Source organism: Equus przewalskii, chromosome 29 (assembly GCF_037783145.1).
Source record: "Equus przewalskii isolate Varuska chromosome 29, EquPr2, whole genome shotgun sequence".
Lineage (NCBI taxonomy): Eukaryota > Metazoa > Chordata > Mammalia > Perissodactyla > Equidae > Equus > Equus przewalskii.
In genome coordinates, this window is record NC_091859.1 from 7,244,779 (window position 1) to 7,262,995 (window position 18,217).

The following is an 18,217-nucleotide window of genomic DNA, read 5'->3' on the forward strand; positions in this document are numbered from 1 at the left end:
ATAGAGCTGACCGCTATGCTAGTGTTTTTTCCAGAGAGAAAATTAGGGCATCCCTATTCACTGCAGAAATTGTAACCACCGTGAGAGTAAAATCCAGGTGTATACTATGAGCCTTGTATCCACAGCACGTAGGAATATATCTGGCACAGAATAGACACTCAATACATCTTTGTTAGATAAAAAAATCTTGAGGCTCTATCAATGAACTGCTCCCTCCCCACAAAAATAAAAAGAATCATAACAGTATTAGCCATTTAGATATAATTGACTATTGGTTAATAATGCAGTCTTGTTTTTACCCTAAAGTGTGCTAGTTTTTCTGAACATGAAATATATCAGCATGACGATTGTGTAGTTGGGTGAAGACTTTATGCTTCTCCCTAAGTAAAAACTACACTTCACTGCTGACCTTGTCTCAAGAGCAAAAGAGTTGTTGAAATGGGAATAAGAAATAGAAAATGTATGTGGGGGTTCCTGCCGTTCAGCATGGAATAATAACAGTAATAGAGTTATTTCAAAGGAGTCTTTTAGTTAACAATGGTCACACGAATAATTCTTTTTCTCATATTCAGTGGTTGGGAATATTACTTTCTTATGCAGGAAGCTGTACAAGATATATTTGGCTTTTGAAGTCCTACATAGTAGTAGGATACTTTCTCATGCCTAGGTCACGCTAGATATCAATTATGCTTTCAAACTTTTCAATATCTCGCCTGTCTGTGTTATGGGGAGTGCGGATTGTTTTTGTTTTATAGCCTTTGTTAATACATTTGCAGATTGCATAGAAAGAGTCTGAGAAAATTACTCCATACATCAGCATTAACAGTGCAATTGTTTTCTATTTTAATCTACATACTGTGCTAGTATATTGCACTGTACAAATCAGTAAAAAACAAAAAGAAAGAAAGAAAGAAATTTAATTGACTAACATTGGTTCTGGAAAGTTGGAGAGCTGAAGCGAATACATTTTTGAATGCTTCTTAAAACTGAGCAAAAGAAAGTGAAAATAAAGTAGAACATGAAACCAAACATACCCTCTGCCATCTTCCTACTCTCCAGATTCAGAAACATTTGCAACTTCTGACTTGGTGATTAATTTAATATCACTTGCGAAATTAGTGAAATTAAAATCTATTCCATGCATGTAATGCTATTCTCTAGCTAATGAACCTTGACTGAAGTTTTATTTATATAGATGCGCTAATTGTAAACACAGGAAGTTACATGGTAATTGTAAGTTAGTAACATTTTGCAAGTAAAGATAATTTTACAGCCAATTGTGTTATCAATATAATGCTCTTTTTCTTTACTCAACGGCGTGTAGAACAGTAACCTTAAATGGATGGTACAATGTTTCTAACCACTTGCATAGTATAAATTCTAATACATTTAAGTGCCACTGTGTTTAGTTTTTATGTCAGACTTGCTCCACTGTCTAAGCTTACTTTTCTTTTTCTCTCTTGGGTACAGATTATCAGTACCATGTTGAACAAACTATAGGAAATATTGTGATTTTAAATCAGGCAATATCTTTCTCTTCAATGTGTCATGAATTCTAGTATTAAGAACACTTCCATGAAAGAAACAAGAACATTGTACACTTCATAATACACTTTTAAAAATTTTATTTAGAATATTTTGTTGTTTTATACAAATATTTTTGTGGTACAAAGTTAAACAAAACATTACCTAATCAAAGGAATACTACCAAATTGCTTTGCTGTATTGATCTTCTGAGATCAATCAATCTCTTGAGAAATGTGCCTTTGCTCCTTGTTATCTTCTGCAATCTCATTCCAAGGTTGTCTACAATATGATATGCTGTTCCAGCCTTATTTCTCTCTCTTTCCATATTTACCTTATTTTCCTGCCATACCAACCCACTGTCTAGAACCCAAATATGCCCTTTGCTTTTCCTTCTCTAAATTTGCTTCTCCATAACTGGTCCCTCTGACTGAAACATCTCTTTTCCCTATCAAAACTTAGACAAAGAATGATCATCTTCCAACTATCCTATACCATTAGGGCGTTTGCTGCTCCCTTGGGCTTTAGTTTTTCTGCAGAGGGAACCCATCACAGTCTGCCTTGTGTAAGAGTTATGAGTGGGTTCAACTCTCCCTTCCCAACTCTATCTTCTGGATTAAAATTTCTTGTAAGCAGAAATTCTTTGAGGTTTCTGAGATGTTTCTGTTTGGAACAATGCTTGCAGAGGCCTTGCCCAAAATATTCCGCCTGCAAAATATATTGAATGAATATATATTATGAAGGAATTGTATCAATTGCTTTGGTGAGGCCTTTATAGAATAAAAGAAACAGGAATAGTTATTTAAACAGTTTTATGTTTAAATAAATGGAGGGGTAGAGTGATATTGTCAACTCTACGTTGTCTTAGAAGTACACGTACATTTCCCTTAAATAATGATTAGATTAGATGCAATAGGTTGAGTTTTCCTCAGCCATACGTAGTGTCTTCGGTAGTGTAGCTTCAATTCTTATCTCCTGTATACACTAACCTCCTATGATCACCATCTAGACTTTTGGAATTATTTCATATATATACATATAGATATCAGAAAGAATAAAACATTTATATTTTAGTACCAAATAAACACTCCCCTAAATTTTAAGGATTAATTTACATAAATAGCATCTACTAAATAAATTTTCAATAAAATCAAGATTAATTGAAATAATCACCAAAATAGCATCATTTGCAATGAAATTAACTATTAATGCCACAATTGTTTGATTCCTCCCATATTAAAAGTCTATTTTAAAATATCGATAAGAATATTTTCTTGTCTTAATTAAAATACAATAAATTTTATTATATACCTCCTACAAATACTTCTGATCATCAATTTTAAAAAATAATATAAAATTTGAGGGGGAAGTAGACTGTGCTTAACGTCTTGACTGGGTCTTCCATGTTAACTTACTTTCTTGACATTTTCTTTTTTCATTAAAGGAAAGTTTTTGTAAACCATGCAACTTGAGAACAACCCCTTAGGATTGTGGGTAATCTTTTATAGCTTATCAGAAAACGCAGAATTTCATATTTTTGGCTTGAATATCCCTAGTCACCAGGTCAGTCAGTTCTTACTCCCTGTTAAGGTGATGGTCCTTATTAGTACCCCATCATGTAACTTTCATATTAAACACATCACAGAATTAACCTGACTCTTTCTCATAGAATCTAAAAGAAAACTGAGCACATAAGGAGCAGGAAGCTAAGATTTGAGGGGTAGCAGTTATCTACCTGGAAGACAGAAAAAGTGGGATAGTATAGAATAAGATAATAGTATGCTTCTAGAATTCTTGCTCATGGGTAATGTCTGGAGTACAGGCCCATACATAGAAAAGTGTCTCCTGTACCCCTTTTCCTTTCTATTGAGGGTCACAAAATTTATTTAATTATGGAAACTTCATGTAAGCCTTTGTGAAAATAGGTTATAATTATAAATAAATGTCATGAGAGATAATTGAAAATTATTCCCATGTCCTACATAATAACTAAATACCTTGTAGAAATCAAGTAAATTTTTCATGTGCACATAAAAACCAAAAGCTTAGCTAGCATTAAATCTGCCTAAGAGTAATTGTAGCTCCATGATTCCACTGCAGTACCAACTTGGCAAAGTAGATTCTTAGTGAGAGGATGCTGTGTAGACAAAGGAGACTGATTGGGTTCTTCAAGAGTTTAGTTCAACAATTATTTATTTAGAACCTCATATATGCCAGGCAATGTATTAGGTGCTGTGAGTTGAAGGTTAATTACACAGGATCTTGGAGAGCTTCCATTGTCATGGGATTCAACAAGTGCAAAGGCAAACTTCAACATAACGTACAAAGTGCTGTGATAGAGATACGAATTGGGGTTTGATGGACAGGACCCTTTCTTCTACTTCTTTTTATTCCACACAGCTAGAATTGTACTATAGAAATTCAAGAACATTTGTTGAGATTTGTGTGTTTAGAGACATGGAACTATGGCTTGAGGCCACCTCCAGTGTGTTGACAATAAGTCTGTGATTTGTATCCAAATGGGAAAAGGCCTGTGCTTCCCATCAACCTCTGCCAACCAAGTTTACTGTTCTTAGTATAATTAGCATTTAAATGATTTCTTTATGTTGACGTTTTAGTTCATGTTATTATTGTTAGTAAAATTAAAAATCCACATGTGGTAGATGGTATTACATAGATCCATTAAAGTCTGTTAAAGTGAATTATTTATATGACTATTTTCTGATTCTCCTGCATATCAAGAATATGAAAGTGATTATAATGAAATCAGTTTCTTTTCAAAAATGACATGACCTTAAACTATAACTAAAGAGGAAATTACAGTGCTAGGGGATTCTTTAGCAAGTACCACAATGACACCCCTGAGAAACAGAGAAACAACTCTCTTGCTGTAGTATGTAAGACCAAAATAATTTTAATTTCAAATTGAAGGTTGGTCTCTTCAGTTGAGTTTTCTATCAAAGGGCCAAAAACGCAGACCCTTATTATCCCTGCCTTCAAGGAAATTTGCCTATTCTAAGGAATTAGTTCTAAGGAATTATCTTGATCGTATACTTTTTGCCAGTGAAAATTAGTTGCCATTCTCATTAGACACCTAAAGGATCAAAGAGTGGAAGCTGAGACAACAGCTCACCCGTGTTATTGCTTCACTTGATCTGCTATTATTCTGTTCATTATATCATTTCATGGGAGAAATGAGAGCCTTTCTTCAAACTCAAGTAAAATAATGTAAAATTTTTAAGTGAAATTTTATTGAACTCTCCCCCAAATCTCTAATGCTAGAGCACCCAATTGCTTTCTGTAGTGAAAAATTTAGTATAACTTAACTATACATCCCTTGTGTAACTTGATGATATTCTCCATTTATCTCAAATATATTTAGGTTTTTTTAAACATCTTTGAATTATCTGAATAAATCATTAATTTAGAATTTTATAGGATTGCACTTATGATCACTTTAAGAAAAATAATAATTTTATCAGAATTAGGTCATTGGTTGTTACTTACGGCAAATGCCTTTCTTAATATCCTCTCGCATTTGGTCTTTCTACTTATCAATCTGTTTTCATCCACTGTTGGGGGACTCCAAAGTCTAGTGTTCTGAAACTACAACTTCATATGTAGTCACTTTCGGAATGGAAATCCCATTCCATTCTTAAAAATTCCTACCATTTCCAACACCCACACATCTAAGTCTAAGAACTAGCTTTTAAAGGTGTTTTGTCCAAAACAGTTTTTTTGTTTTGGGCAGTTTTTGTTCATTGTTTTTTTTTTTACTTCTAAAGCTTTTAGAATTAAAGAAGTGCTGTCCGTTTAAACAGTTGAGAGTGTGTTTGTTTGAGTTTACATGGACTTTTGTGTTTTCAAGTCATCACATATCATCTTTTAGCCATCCCCCTTGTTTTTAGCTCTTAACTTAGATATTCACTCAAATTTTCTAGACTCTAATTAAGAGAAAATGTATCTCTAGACTTCTATGACCATACAGTTTTATTTCCAGCCTAATATAACTGTATGTGAATTATGCAGAAATAGATGTTTGGAGTTAAAAATAGAATGACAAAGGTTTTATGTTTCTTAGAAATATATCCTTGGGGCTGGCCCATGGCCCAGTGTTTAAGTTCCCGCGCTCTGCTTCAGCGGCCCAGGGTTTTGCCATTCGGATCCTGAGCGCTGACAGGGCACCGCTGGTCTGGTCACATTGAGGCGGCGTCCCACATGCTACAACTAGAAGGACCCACAGCTAAAAACTATACAACTATGTACCGGGGGCGCTTTAGGGAGGAGAAGAAGAAGAAAAAAAAGATTGGCAACAGATGTTAGCACAGGCGTCAATCTTTAAAAATAAAAAAAAAGGGGCTGGCCCCGTGGCCGAGTGGTTAAGTTCGCGCTCTCCGCTGCAGGCGGCCCAGTGTTTCGTCGGTTCGAATCCTGGGCGCGGACATGGCACTGCTCGTCAGACCACGCTGAGGCAGCGTCCCACATGCCACAACTAGAGGAACCCACAACGAAAAATACACAACTATGTACCGGGGGGCTTTGGGGAGAAAAAGGAAAAAATAAAATCTTTAAAAAAAAAAAAAAAAGTAAAAAAAATAAGAAATATATCCTGAAGGTAATTCTCCAATATTACCTCATACATATATGAAACTGTTATGTTGATTTTGCAATCTATTATTTACTGTAGGAATAATGACGTTCAGGCAAAAGTTCCAGGAGTACTGACGAATTTTAAAAAGGCGCCTTGCTGAACATTCCTTGAAAAGTCGCCTATTATTAAGGCTTCTTGTTCCTCTTAAGGTTAGATACATTCAGTTACTTTTAGAAATCAAACACACCTCAATCAATCAGTTAATCTAGTCTGTTTACTGGGGGGGGGGGAGTATTGTGTTCTGTTATTTTACAGATGAAGCGATTAAGATGCAAAAAACTTATCTGAATTGCTTCAGGTGATACACGTGTAATAAGTAGCAGAGAAATGTCTAGAAAAGTCGGTTTTCTACCTTCTCAAAGTCCATTCCAACACTGAAGGGCCTTTGCTGGGAGGGAAAAACAAGATTCAGATACAGACAGAGCTGAGTCTAGATCCTGGCTCCACCACTTTCTAAGTCCAAAGAAGTTCCCAACCTAGTTTGTTCACATGTAAATGGAGATTTAACACCTACCTCACTTTGTCCTTGTGATGATGAATGTGATAAATATATGCAGTCAGTTGAATACAGCTTATTAAATAGCAGTTATAATTTTTTTTTTTAAATCATGCTGCTTCTCCAAAAATAGTCATATTACCTGCCACAATGAATCACTGAAGAGGGCAGCTTTCAAGTCAATGTCAAGGTCCAGGATACCTATGAACCAATCTGTCTTGTTTATGTTTGTACACTCTTTATATTTACCAGTAAAAAAGACAGAGATAAAGAAGATGATACCTTGAGAATGAGTTTAACATGAGAAGCTGTTTATTTTCTATTTTATCTCTACTATTGTTCCCCACATGGATGTTAAATAGAGGAGACTGAAGACCACTTTTTCTACGCTATGGTTTTTCATGGCTGGCCCTGAATTTCCAGCTTAGTATCTTCCCATGGTGCTGAACTAAACTCAGAATAGGGCAAAGCACCAAAGTTGAGCCAATCAACACAGAACTATAAAGATCTCATGCCATATCCCAACATTCCACTTATTTGTCCAATGGTACTTTGCTGAGTTTGAATTTGCAGCAAACCGGGGTTTAAATAAATTTTCTTCTCTCCCTCAGACTTAAATGTGTATATAGAACTGCTAGTCAACTCTCCCCACGTGACCTCAAAAACTTGGGAAAGCTGAGTCAACTTATTTTCATGTTTTGTCACTTCACTAACACCCTCTGTCTTGTTAGGAAATGTGCAGTTTTTATAGCTATCTAAAGTTCTTTGTAAAGATATTCAGTTGGCTTCTCCTTTTTACAAAGCCAGCAATTACGTAAGTATCTATTTTATCTAAACATTCTCCATAAATCTCTAATTGTTGGAGTACCAGAATCTGTATAGAAATCAAAACCATCTGAAAATAGCCTAGTTCTTTTGTGTCTCTTTCTCATGCCTTCCTCCTCTTTTCTACCCCATCCTGCCCACAGAGACACTAATTCTGCCATCACGGACCTTCTAGTTTTCTTAAAGGGGTACTGCAACCAGTGTCCTGATTTCAACATAGAATTCTGGTCTGAAGAAAATTCTGCTCTATTCTGACAAAACTGTGAAAGTGGCCCCCACTCACCTTTACAGTTAATTAGATTCAAATGGCCAAGTTCATTTCAAGGCATAGCTTCAGGCGCCTTTAAAGCTATTGACTAGATCTTTCTAATTAAATAACAGTTTATCTTTCATCCCCGTATGATAGATCCTGAGCTCCTCTTCCCAAAAATGCCCAGAGGAGTAGGATGATGAGAAGAAAGCAAGGTAAAGGCTTCAAAGAAGTCCCAGGGTCACCAACCATGCTTGATGGCCAAGAAGTCGTTTGTGACAGCTGCCAATCAGCATTTCAGTTCATTTTCTGAGGTCAAAGTATATCCTGCCCATCTCCATCAACCGACAAGTATTTATTGAGCATCTAACTCATTTTAAGTACCACTTTATTTTAGGCAATGACAAATGTAAAGCACATGGCCACTTCTAGATGTCAATTCAAAGTCAGCATAGATGGAACTGGGGAAAATAATGAGATCATGTATAAGTAAGGGCTAAATTATGTATTATAGAATATAAGTGCTCAACAAGCTTGTAGGAAAGAAAATGCACGAGGAAGCCAATGTTGACTATCAAAGACTTCGTGGAGGTATAAGCAATGGTGCCTGGTGGGTCTTGAACTAAATAGCTCTTAAGGGAATTAAATAGAGATCCTAGGAGTTACGTCAGCTTTCTCTCCTCCAAGATGGGCAGTCCCCATGCTATGACCTTGTAGTAAAAGAACATTTTATAAACTCCTGCCATTTTTTGGCTTCTTTTGAACACTCTCCATTTGTGTTCACTTGAGAACTCTAAATGGGGAAGCAGGGAGTGTGTAGTCACTCTGGTGATAATAAAAAGAACAAATAAAGATTTCTGCATCTGCTTGCCTGTATCAATAGTACATATAAATGTCACTTCATACATACCCAAACCATCAAGTACCTTTTGCATTCTCTCTTCTACATTAAAGTCTCTTCCAATGGGATTTATTTTCCGTTACTTGAATCAGTGCATTGCTCTTTTATTCATCTTTTTATTTTTCTCCATTTCTCTTCATCTAAAACTCATATCAGGCCGTTCTCTTCTATAAAAATGTTCACAGTTGCCCATTTTAATAAACACAACCGTATACAGAAATAGTTAGAGCTGGAAGGCACCTTGGAGAACTACATTTTTCCACTCTCTCATTTCACAGCTGATAAAATTGAAGTCAAAATAGATTAAGTGATTTTCCTAAGGTCACAGAGTAGATAGAGGCAGAGACAGACTAGGATTATAGGACACTAAATTTTACTTTTGTCAATATACAGTATTATTCATTTGACAAGAATTTATTTATGTGACAGTCACGATTTTAGTGGGCGGAGGCCAACAGAGTCTCCCACAGACATAACTCTGCTCCTGTCACTCATGTTTCTGCAGGGTTCTTCTCCCTTAGGTGTGCTCACTGGAACTTTCTGCTATACCTTTTTTATTTCAATAGTTTTATTTCTTCATGCATAGATAGTGTCCTTATCTTCACTCAGTCCCAATTAACTTCCCCAAGCTTCTCATTTAATTAATTCCTATCCTCCTTTTCAAGGTACAAACTGGCTCTCCTGACTTAGTGCCATTCGACCTCATTATCAGCCCCCCTTTCTAAAATAATTATTTTGAGTATAATGAAAATGTTAAACATGGATGAACTCAGTGTGTGATTATTGTAACTCCAACTGCTGACAAATGTTTTAGTATGTTTTGATTTGTATAATAACGTGTCACAACAGAAAAATGAGTAGACCCTTCATCCTGCCCCTCTTTTTAATTCTGTGTTGGTAAACATTTGCTTTTCTTATAATGAGGAGAGGCTTGTAGACTGAAGCCTCCTAAGTGGCTGTCAATGGTTAGACACAAAAGAGAAAAAACAGAAAAATTCCTTTGCCTTAAACAAGGCGCATAATCTTTTGTGCTTCTATCTTCCTTTCAAGGAAAATCCATATTCTGTATTATTGCCTTCCATACTGTTCCTACCAGCAATGCTACAGGTACCTATAGTGACCACATCTATTTATAGAAGATTAGTTTGTTTACGCTATTACTTGACGGATTATTTTCCTTTTATTGCCTAATACTCTAGAATAGTCATGCAGGTAAATACCATTATCTTTTATAGTTTAGACAGAGTGAAACAGTCTTGTGCTTAATGAACAAAATAAAGATAGCCACAATTCAGTGTAATATTTTTTAGATACTGAAAAATGGTACTTGAATTTTTTAAAAGATAATTTTATAGTTTCTTTTTTGGTAATGTTTGCGTGCTATTACAAATTCTCATAAAAAGCTGCAAGGATAGTACAAGAAGTTCTCATATGCCCTTTACCTAGATTAACCAATTGTTTACATTGTGTCCTTTATCATTCTCTCTCTCATATTAATATATGTATATATGTAATATATATGTGTATATATTTCATATATTTTTCTGAACCATTTGAGAATAAGTTGGGAACAGGGTGTGCCCTATTCTAAATATTTTGGTGTATATTTCAGTATGTTTCCTAAGAACAGAATGTTTTCTTACATTACAAAGAACAGTTAACAAACACAGACAATTTACTATCGATATAATATCATTATCTAATTCACAGTCCAAATCCAAATTTCATTCACTGTTGCAGTAATGTTCCTAACAGCTAATTGCTTTTTCCCATTGGTTCGGGATATAACCAAGAATCATGCAATGCCTTTATTTGTCATGCGATGCTTTATTTTTGTGTATAAAAGCTTACATTTCAGTCACTAATGACCTGGATAGTATTTTTATTTAAAGTAATCTCTGCTTGCTGACTGCTGTTCCAAGAATAAGAATTTAAGTCAAAAGATGTCTAACCAAATCCCTTAGGATTAGCAATATCTGTACTGAGGAAATGGCGCATCAACTTTGTAACTATGCTCTAACCATGAGTTTTGGGGTTTCAGTAGGAGGAAGTAGAAGAAAGAGAACTCCTAGTTTATTCATATTTTGCAGTTTTGAAATTTAAACCTGGGCAGAGGGGTTCCCTCGCCATCTCAGTCTGCCTGGGGCTAAAGGGACGGTGCTTGCAAGTGGCTATGTTGCAAGGATTCACAGGGCACACTTTAAATCCAACCCTAAATGAATATTTAGCTCAGAGCTGTGTTAGTGAAAGCCCAACTAAAATCAGTATTTTCATCAAAATGAAATACTTGAGATATTTAAAACAAAGTTTGGATGTAGAAATTAGTTGTCATTCTTGAAAACGTCTCCTTTAAAAAAACACAGCTGTGGATTCTTCAATGGCCAACATTAAAATGAATATAAATAGCTCCTTCCCTCCAAAAAATGAGAAGAAAAGTCAAGGATTTGTAGTATTTATAACGCCTAAAGCACGCGATGCTTTGCTTAATTCTGTAAAGAGAATTATGATGAGGGCCGCAAGTTTTCAGCAGTTTGATTTCTAGCCACTGTTGAGCAATCTCTAAGTCTCAGATAATTTTCTTTTTTCTCCGTGTCAGGCCTGCTTCTAAAACCGGATAAAATGAACATGAAAGAGTCATCAGCTTTATTGACTATGAATGGATATGATGTTTTGTGAAAAATATATAAACCTACCTACACATATTCATGGGTTTTTTTTTTTTAAAGTACTGCGTAAACACCTAAAAGTACTAAGTCTCAATACCAGGAAACTGCCTGAGTCAGATGTACTGATACCAATTTCTTTACTGAAAAGCCAGATAGATGACAGAAGGTGCAAAAGCATCGTGTGCTATTTTAACGTTTTCCTCTAAAATAAAGAGAGGTGTTTATCCATGCAAGACACAAAAATTAGCTACCAGAAAAATACTATGCACATCCATATTCAGCACATAGGTTAAAAATAAAATAGTTGTTTGTCTCCTACAGTAGAATAGGCTTGCCCGTTCATCCTTGTGGTAGATCCGCATGCAAAACCAACACGAAATCAAATCCCTGCAGATGGCTCATAAGTCACAGAAACGGGTTAGTCCTTTCATTGCATCCCTTTGGGAAGCCTGCCCCTTGGTAAGTAATAATGTACAATACAGGTAATGTCAAATATTCTCTTAGTTCTTTAGGAGAAAGCCATCGTTTTCTCTGGCAGGGTCCCCCCCCCCCCCATATTTCCTGTACAGAGCTTTATGTCACTCTGTTACCTTAATATGTGCACCCATGGAATTTTGTTGTGGTTTTTGTTTTAATAAGAAAAGCGTCAGTATGCTGAAACTATATATAGAAATCTTATCTCAAATTAATTGTGGCTTAAAGTTGTATTTTAGGAGGCAGTCAGACAAATCTAAGTGCATTTTTACATTGCTATTTCTAATGGATTTTACTAGACAACAGATGAATTTCCAGCAGGAATAAAATGAAAGCAGACCTTGGAGGCTTAACCACTGAACAGATGCAGTAAATGCAGCTTTGGAAATATAGCTGTCACTTCAGATCTTTTCCGCTACGAGTACCCATGTGAGCCAGTCGCCAGAGCGGCTGGCATTATGTTTTCGTAGTTCTGTTGAAAATGAACAATGTAAGAACTCCTAAAAACAAAGTAGCATGTCTATTCTGAACCTATTTTTATAATTTCATTCTTTCTTGGTTTTCATTGTACTTAAATTTTTTGAAGACTAAAAATGATGAGCACTTATGTGAAAAGGTACTTGTCTCCAGCACTGTGAAATTTTTCATTTGTGAGTTTCTAACTTGTCAAACCAAATCGGAAATTCTTGACATCTTTATTACATTAAAGCAATTCCTGATACTGACTCTTGGGGAAAGTTTAATTTTCTTACACTCTAAACTGAAAGTTGTACTGTTTTATACAATGATGTGAGATTATTTTTCTCCTTACCTTGATGGGAAATTATATATATATAAATCTCCTATATGCTAGAATAGTATTAGCTTATAGCAGGACATTGATTTGGCTCTGAAAATAGGCTAATATGTGTAATATATTGAAGTGTTCCTAACTTAAGTGAAAATATAAAATTCAAAACTAACATGAGATGTATAAGGTTGATTTATAATAATCATATTGATATTCAATATAGCACCAGGCATTTAACTGACTGAGAATTCTATGATTCTAAATGAATTTAAATGAATGTAATAATGTAATATTCTCTAACAATGTATTCGTAGGTAAGTATTACTTCAATTTTCAAATTGAAAACTATCGTACAGGAACTGTAACTTTTGACAGAATCGGTATATAAACTACTCACAGCATCTGGATCTCTAGCTCTTTAAACCAACTGTAAAGTTCCCATTATCTATTTATCTATCTTATATTACATATATACTAAATATACACTATATGATATTATATTGTATTTGGATGTTTATATTGCAAGATTTTTTTTTTTGGAGGAAGATTACCACTGAGCTAACATCCCCAACCAATCCTCTCTTTTTGCTGAGGCAGATTGGCCCTGAGCTAACATCTGTGCCCATCTTCCTCTATGTTATACATGGGACTCCTGCCACAGCATGGCTTGAAAGCTGTGGGTAGGTCCACGCCCGGGATCCGAACCAGCAAACCCCTGGCCACCCAAGCAGAGTGCATGAAATTAACTACTACGCCAACGGGCCAGCCCCTATATTGCAAGATTTTTAAGTAGAAATATTAAATAATAAAATTAATTAGTTATAATTATGACAATCTGAAATTATTCTGAACTATGTGTAGTCAACTAACCACTGTGCATATTACTCATTTTTTTTAGAAAAACGAATCTGAAAGAAAACAAAGAATAAAATACCCCAGAATTCACAACAGAACAGTAAGTACTTTAATGATACAAAAATTGCACTAGACCTTCTATAAAATTAGAAGATCTTACAAATTTATTTTACAGAAACAGGCATTTTTCTATTTTCTAAGATAAGAAATTAACCTAGTAAGCAACTGTATCCGTCTAAAACTCAGTTTCAATTTGCCGAAGTAAATTGAAAATCATTTATCCTGTAATCCTCTTAGGTAAGAGGCCAAGGTAATCCTTGTGATACATCTATAGGGCAGAAAATGTTTATGTCTATTCCATTATATCTTTTGACTATCATATCATTTTATATTCTGAAGAAGAAAACAGGTAATAAGTAAAATTTAATCAAAGTGTCTCACAGCCTCTGTATGTGATGGAATTTTAAAAATTCCTTTTGAAAATTTTAAACAGAATCAACATGCTTGGTTTGTTTATAGTCATTAAATTGGAATTATAAAAAAAAAATGGCAACCATCAGCAGGCTTAAAATTTTTAGCTTGATCTCATTAGTATATTTCTGATCTTCTCACAACGTAACTATGACATGCTATTATATGATTGTAGTAGTTGTTTTCCTAAATGTGTTTTTATTAATGAAAATTAAATGCATTCTTGATAGCACTCTTTATGGTAGAATTCGTAACATTACAAAGATTTCCTAGATGCAAACAATTTTAGATTTTGAATATGTGAATATCAAAAATAATAAAATAAAGATGGAAAAGCAAAATCCATGTAATGTTACATCACTTTTAATGTTATGGTTGTTTTGAAATGAATTTGCAAATACAGTTCTCTAAAATTTAAAACAGAAACATTAAAGTCAAATGTAGTGAATTAACAAAATGATAGATCCATATCTTCAAGTATATCAAAATAGAATAAAGTTCAGTGGAAAGGATGTAAGTGTGGTACAAAAAAGGAAATTCATAAATGTTTTTTCCAAGATATATGCAAACTACAGTTACACAATAAAATTTTCTAGCCCCCAAAGAACTTTAATGCATAAATCACATCTTAATTTTAAAAGATTAAATATAATTAATGATGGTTATGATGATTTTCCTTAATCGGTTTTATTTGTTTTTGAGATGTGGTAGGAGCAGGAGAGGAGGAGGTCTCTTTTGCTACCTGTCTGGATATTGTTCACATGCTGCTTCACTGTACACAGAACACTCACCTCCCTTTATGCCATGGTGGTGGATGACACTCACTTTAAATTTTTAAGTTAGAAATTTATAAAATCCAAAATTCAAAAGTTTCAAAACTGTGCCTTGATTTAAAAAATAAACTCCAAATCTGTGAAATGCTGTTTTGAGGGGCAGAACAGGTTATGGACATGTTTACTAGCTCTGGTTATAAGAAGGATAATTTAAGAATCAGAATTTTCTATCATTTAAAAAAAAAGAAAATAAAAATACTCTGCCAATTTGAATGAATTGCAAGATATGAAATGAATGACCAATCTTGTTGACATGTTTTTTTTCAACATTTTACTGACCAGAGAGAGTCAACTAAGTCATTCAACCAAAACAAACATTTCTCAACGCGTAGCAATTGTCCCACAGACGGCTAGGCTCTCTTAAAGTTTTATTTTTATGTATATAATACAGCTTTTAAAAGTAATTTCAATTTTTTACATTACTCTTTGAAAGAAGGTTGAATTTTCCAATGACAGAACCATACATATTTGTTTTAAGCTCTTTATACAAAAGCCAGATAATATCTACCCTACCTCCTCACAATTTTTTAGTCATCTTATTATAATTTCATTGTGCAAAGCCATCAATGGCTGTTTTTCTTGTCTGATTTTTGTAAAAGTTATTTGGTCTATTATTCAGGTGTGACTTATAGAAGTTATTTCACTTGAATTGTAATTTTCGTAACTGTATTGAAGTAGGATTTAGTATGGCACACTTTGGAGGGAACTCATTCAAGTAATGAGATCTTCTGCTCATTTGGAATAATCCTAGAGAAAATAACATACGTTTCCAAGAAAGAAATCATGCTTTTCTTGTTGCATTTCTGTGGTTTAAGGCAGTTTTTCCTTCCAGCTTTTTTTTTTTTAGGTGAAAGTGGGTTTTATTTAAAAGATTGGCACCTGTGCTAACATCTGTTGCCAATCTTTTTTTTTTTCCTTCTTCTCTCCAAAACTCCTCAGGTACATAGCTTTAGATTCTAGTTGTGAGTGCCTCTGGTTGTGGCATGTGGGATGCCGCCTCAGCATGGCCTGATGAGTGGTGCCATGTCCATGCCCAGGATCTGAACCAGCAAAACCCTGGGCTGCTGACGCGGATCGTGCAAATTTAACCCCTCGGCCACGGGGCCAGCCCCCTTTTCAACTTTTAATTGTCTTTTATTTAACAACTGCGTGCTAAATCACTCATAAACAGCAGAAGGGAGAAATCACTCAATTCAAGTTGGAATAATAAAAATGTATGGTTTATTCCTTAAAAGTTTATAAAATATTTATGAAGAGAAATACTTCGAATTAAAGCGATACTGTCACAATGTAAGTGTCTTAGTATATGTCTTACCTTCCAAAGAGTCCATGAGTTAGGGGCGTCAGTACATGGCATAAAGCATGACCTGGGATGAAGACATCGGATAACACAGTGACCATTTTCTTGTCTTTATCTACAGCACATGTGCAGGTATTTTAAGCCTATGAATAATAAATGAGTTTTTACATTTTGTATTTGAATCAAAACCTTACACATGAAAGATTTTTAGCATAGGAAAGCCATACAAATGTCCTATAATTTTGCTTCAAAGCCCATAGCTTAAGAACGATCCGGTAATTGATTAAAATATTACTAAAGATCTTTACAGCACATTGCACTTATATATCACAAAAAGGTTTTGCGTTTAAGAAAGATAAGGAAAATAAGGTAAAAGAGCTATTGGAAGTTGTATTTTAAAATGATACTTTCCTTCCAGATTGGGGAACACTCAGTGGTACTTTCAAGAACTCCATGGGTGGGCTCTCTATAGACTCTGAATGCACTGGATAATAATAATAACAAACAGGATGCACTAAAAAAACATTCAGATGCTCAGGCATGCTTCCTGGAAACTACTCACATTATCCTAGATTTGCTAAACCTCTTTAAATACTGCTGGGAGTTGACGTTCTCTCTCAAAGCATGACTATTAACAACCTTGCTTTCCTGGCACACCAAAGAGCAAGAAGTTTTCAGTTAGAAAGGTCCTGATGGAAAGCAGATTTTAACTACGAAAGCATTTTGTCACTCACAAGAGAATAAATATTATCTTATCTGCAGATGCCCTGCACAAGTTTCGTTTAGTCAAACCTTTCTCTGTTAGAAGTAACAAGTCTCTGTAATGAAAAAATATAGACCAGCGTGTATGTGTGTGATAGTAGGATAGAGCTAGGAAAAAAAATTATCTATCTCGTCTAATATTCTCCTTTTATAGACATTACCTCCTCTAATATCCTCATTTATAGAAGGCCAGATAAGTCAAGTCATTTATCTAAGCTCTTGTATCTAGTGGCAGAATCAAGAAAAATTCTGGCTTAATTAACCACCCACTATTTTTTCTATCTGCCATGTTAACTGAAAGTGCTTATATGAAAAATGAGGCTCTCAGAACAGTTCAAGAAGGATTTTCTCAAAATTTGAACTTCTTTCAACCAAAGCTTTAATGGAATTTTATGTAAATAACTCTTTACCTAGACTCTACCTGCCAACAACTTTATTTGGATGTGGCTCATTAAGATGATGTTTATAGTGAAAAAAATTAGAGAGCAAGAGAGACTTAGGAAATCTGAATTCAAGTCTTGGCTTCATCTGACTCCCCCCTTTCATCGTGAGGAGTCCTGGAGTGCAGGGGAAGGTGAAGACATTCAAGATCATACAGCTAAAAATCTACTGGATAATAATACTACTTAACAATAACTCATACACACAATCTGCCATCAGCAACAGTTCAGCGATTACCTCTCTCATTCTTTATCTGGATAATGCAAAGAAAAATATGCCCAGTCGACTTCCCAAGACTCTCAGAGATCAGATTAGAAATATGGGGATCGCTGCAGTGATGTTTAATGATAAATATTGGCTATTACATTGTTATATAAAACCTTACATTATATTACTGTAAAAAGAACATCCTTTGTGGGAAAATTTACCTTTACTGTTTTGGGAATCCAGTATATCATTTCACAACAGTGTGTTGCTGATGAAACCAAAGTTGTGAATTGATTTTTGCTTTAGACAATAATGGTCATCAGGAAAAAAATCTCCCTTTTTCCTGAATTTATAATTTACCTTTAATCCTGATCACTTTTCTCGAACATAGGCCTAAGAGAGCTCCTATATAAAAGGAAGTGATTTAGGAAACAAAAGAAAACATTTACTGGGCTCTTAGTTTGTGGCAGATACTCTACTAATCATACGATTAAATTTCATTTAATTATCAAAAGAACTTTTCCTATGTTACAAAGTTAGCCTAATTAGTAAGCAGCACAGTTACCATTTGAATTCAGATCTGTCTGATTACCTCTTTCCAAGTTATCACTCTTAAATAAATACATCACAACTGGTGAAGAAGGCAAAGCATATTTCATTTTCCTATATGAATAATGGCATGTGGGAGGAGGTAGAAGTAAAGAACACATCACTTTTTAAATACCATTTGTCTATGTAAAATACTTGATGAACATATGATATTACTTTTCT

At 34.7% G+C, this 18,217-nt stretch overlaps 1 protein-coding gene across 10 annotated transcripts in view; it reads left to right on the forward strand.

The window, feature by feature from the left end:
- SYT1 (synaptotagmin 1) overlaps positions 1–18,217 on the forward strand; it is a 518,535-nt gene that overhangs the window by 158,163 nt on the left and 342,155 nt on the right. For 8 of the 10 annotated variants that reach the window (XM_070600576.1, XM_070600580.1, XM_070600574.1 and 5 more), the window contains exon 3: positions 13,476–13,532. The exons of the other annotated variants lie outside the window; for them this stretch is intronic. The gene's annotated coding sequence lies outside the window, so the exon portion shown is untranslated. The remainder of the gene's footprint in view (positions 1–13,475; positions 13,533–18,217) is intronic. 10 annotated transcript variants of the gene reach the window in all.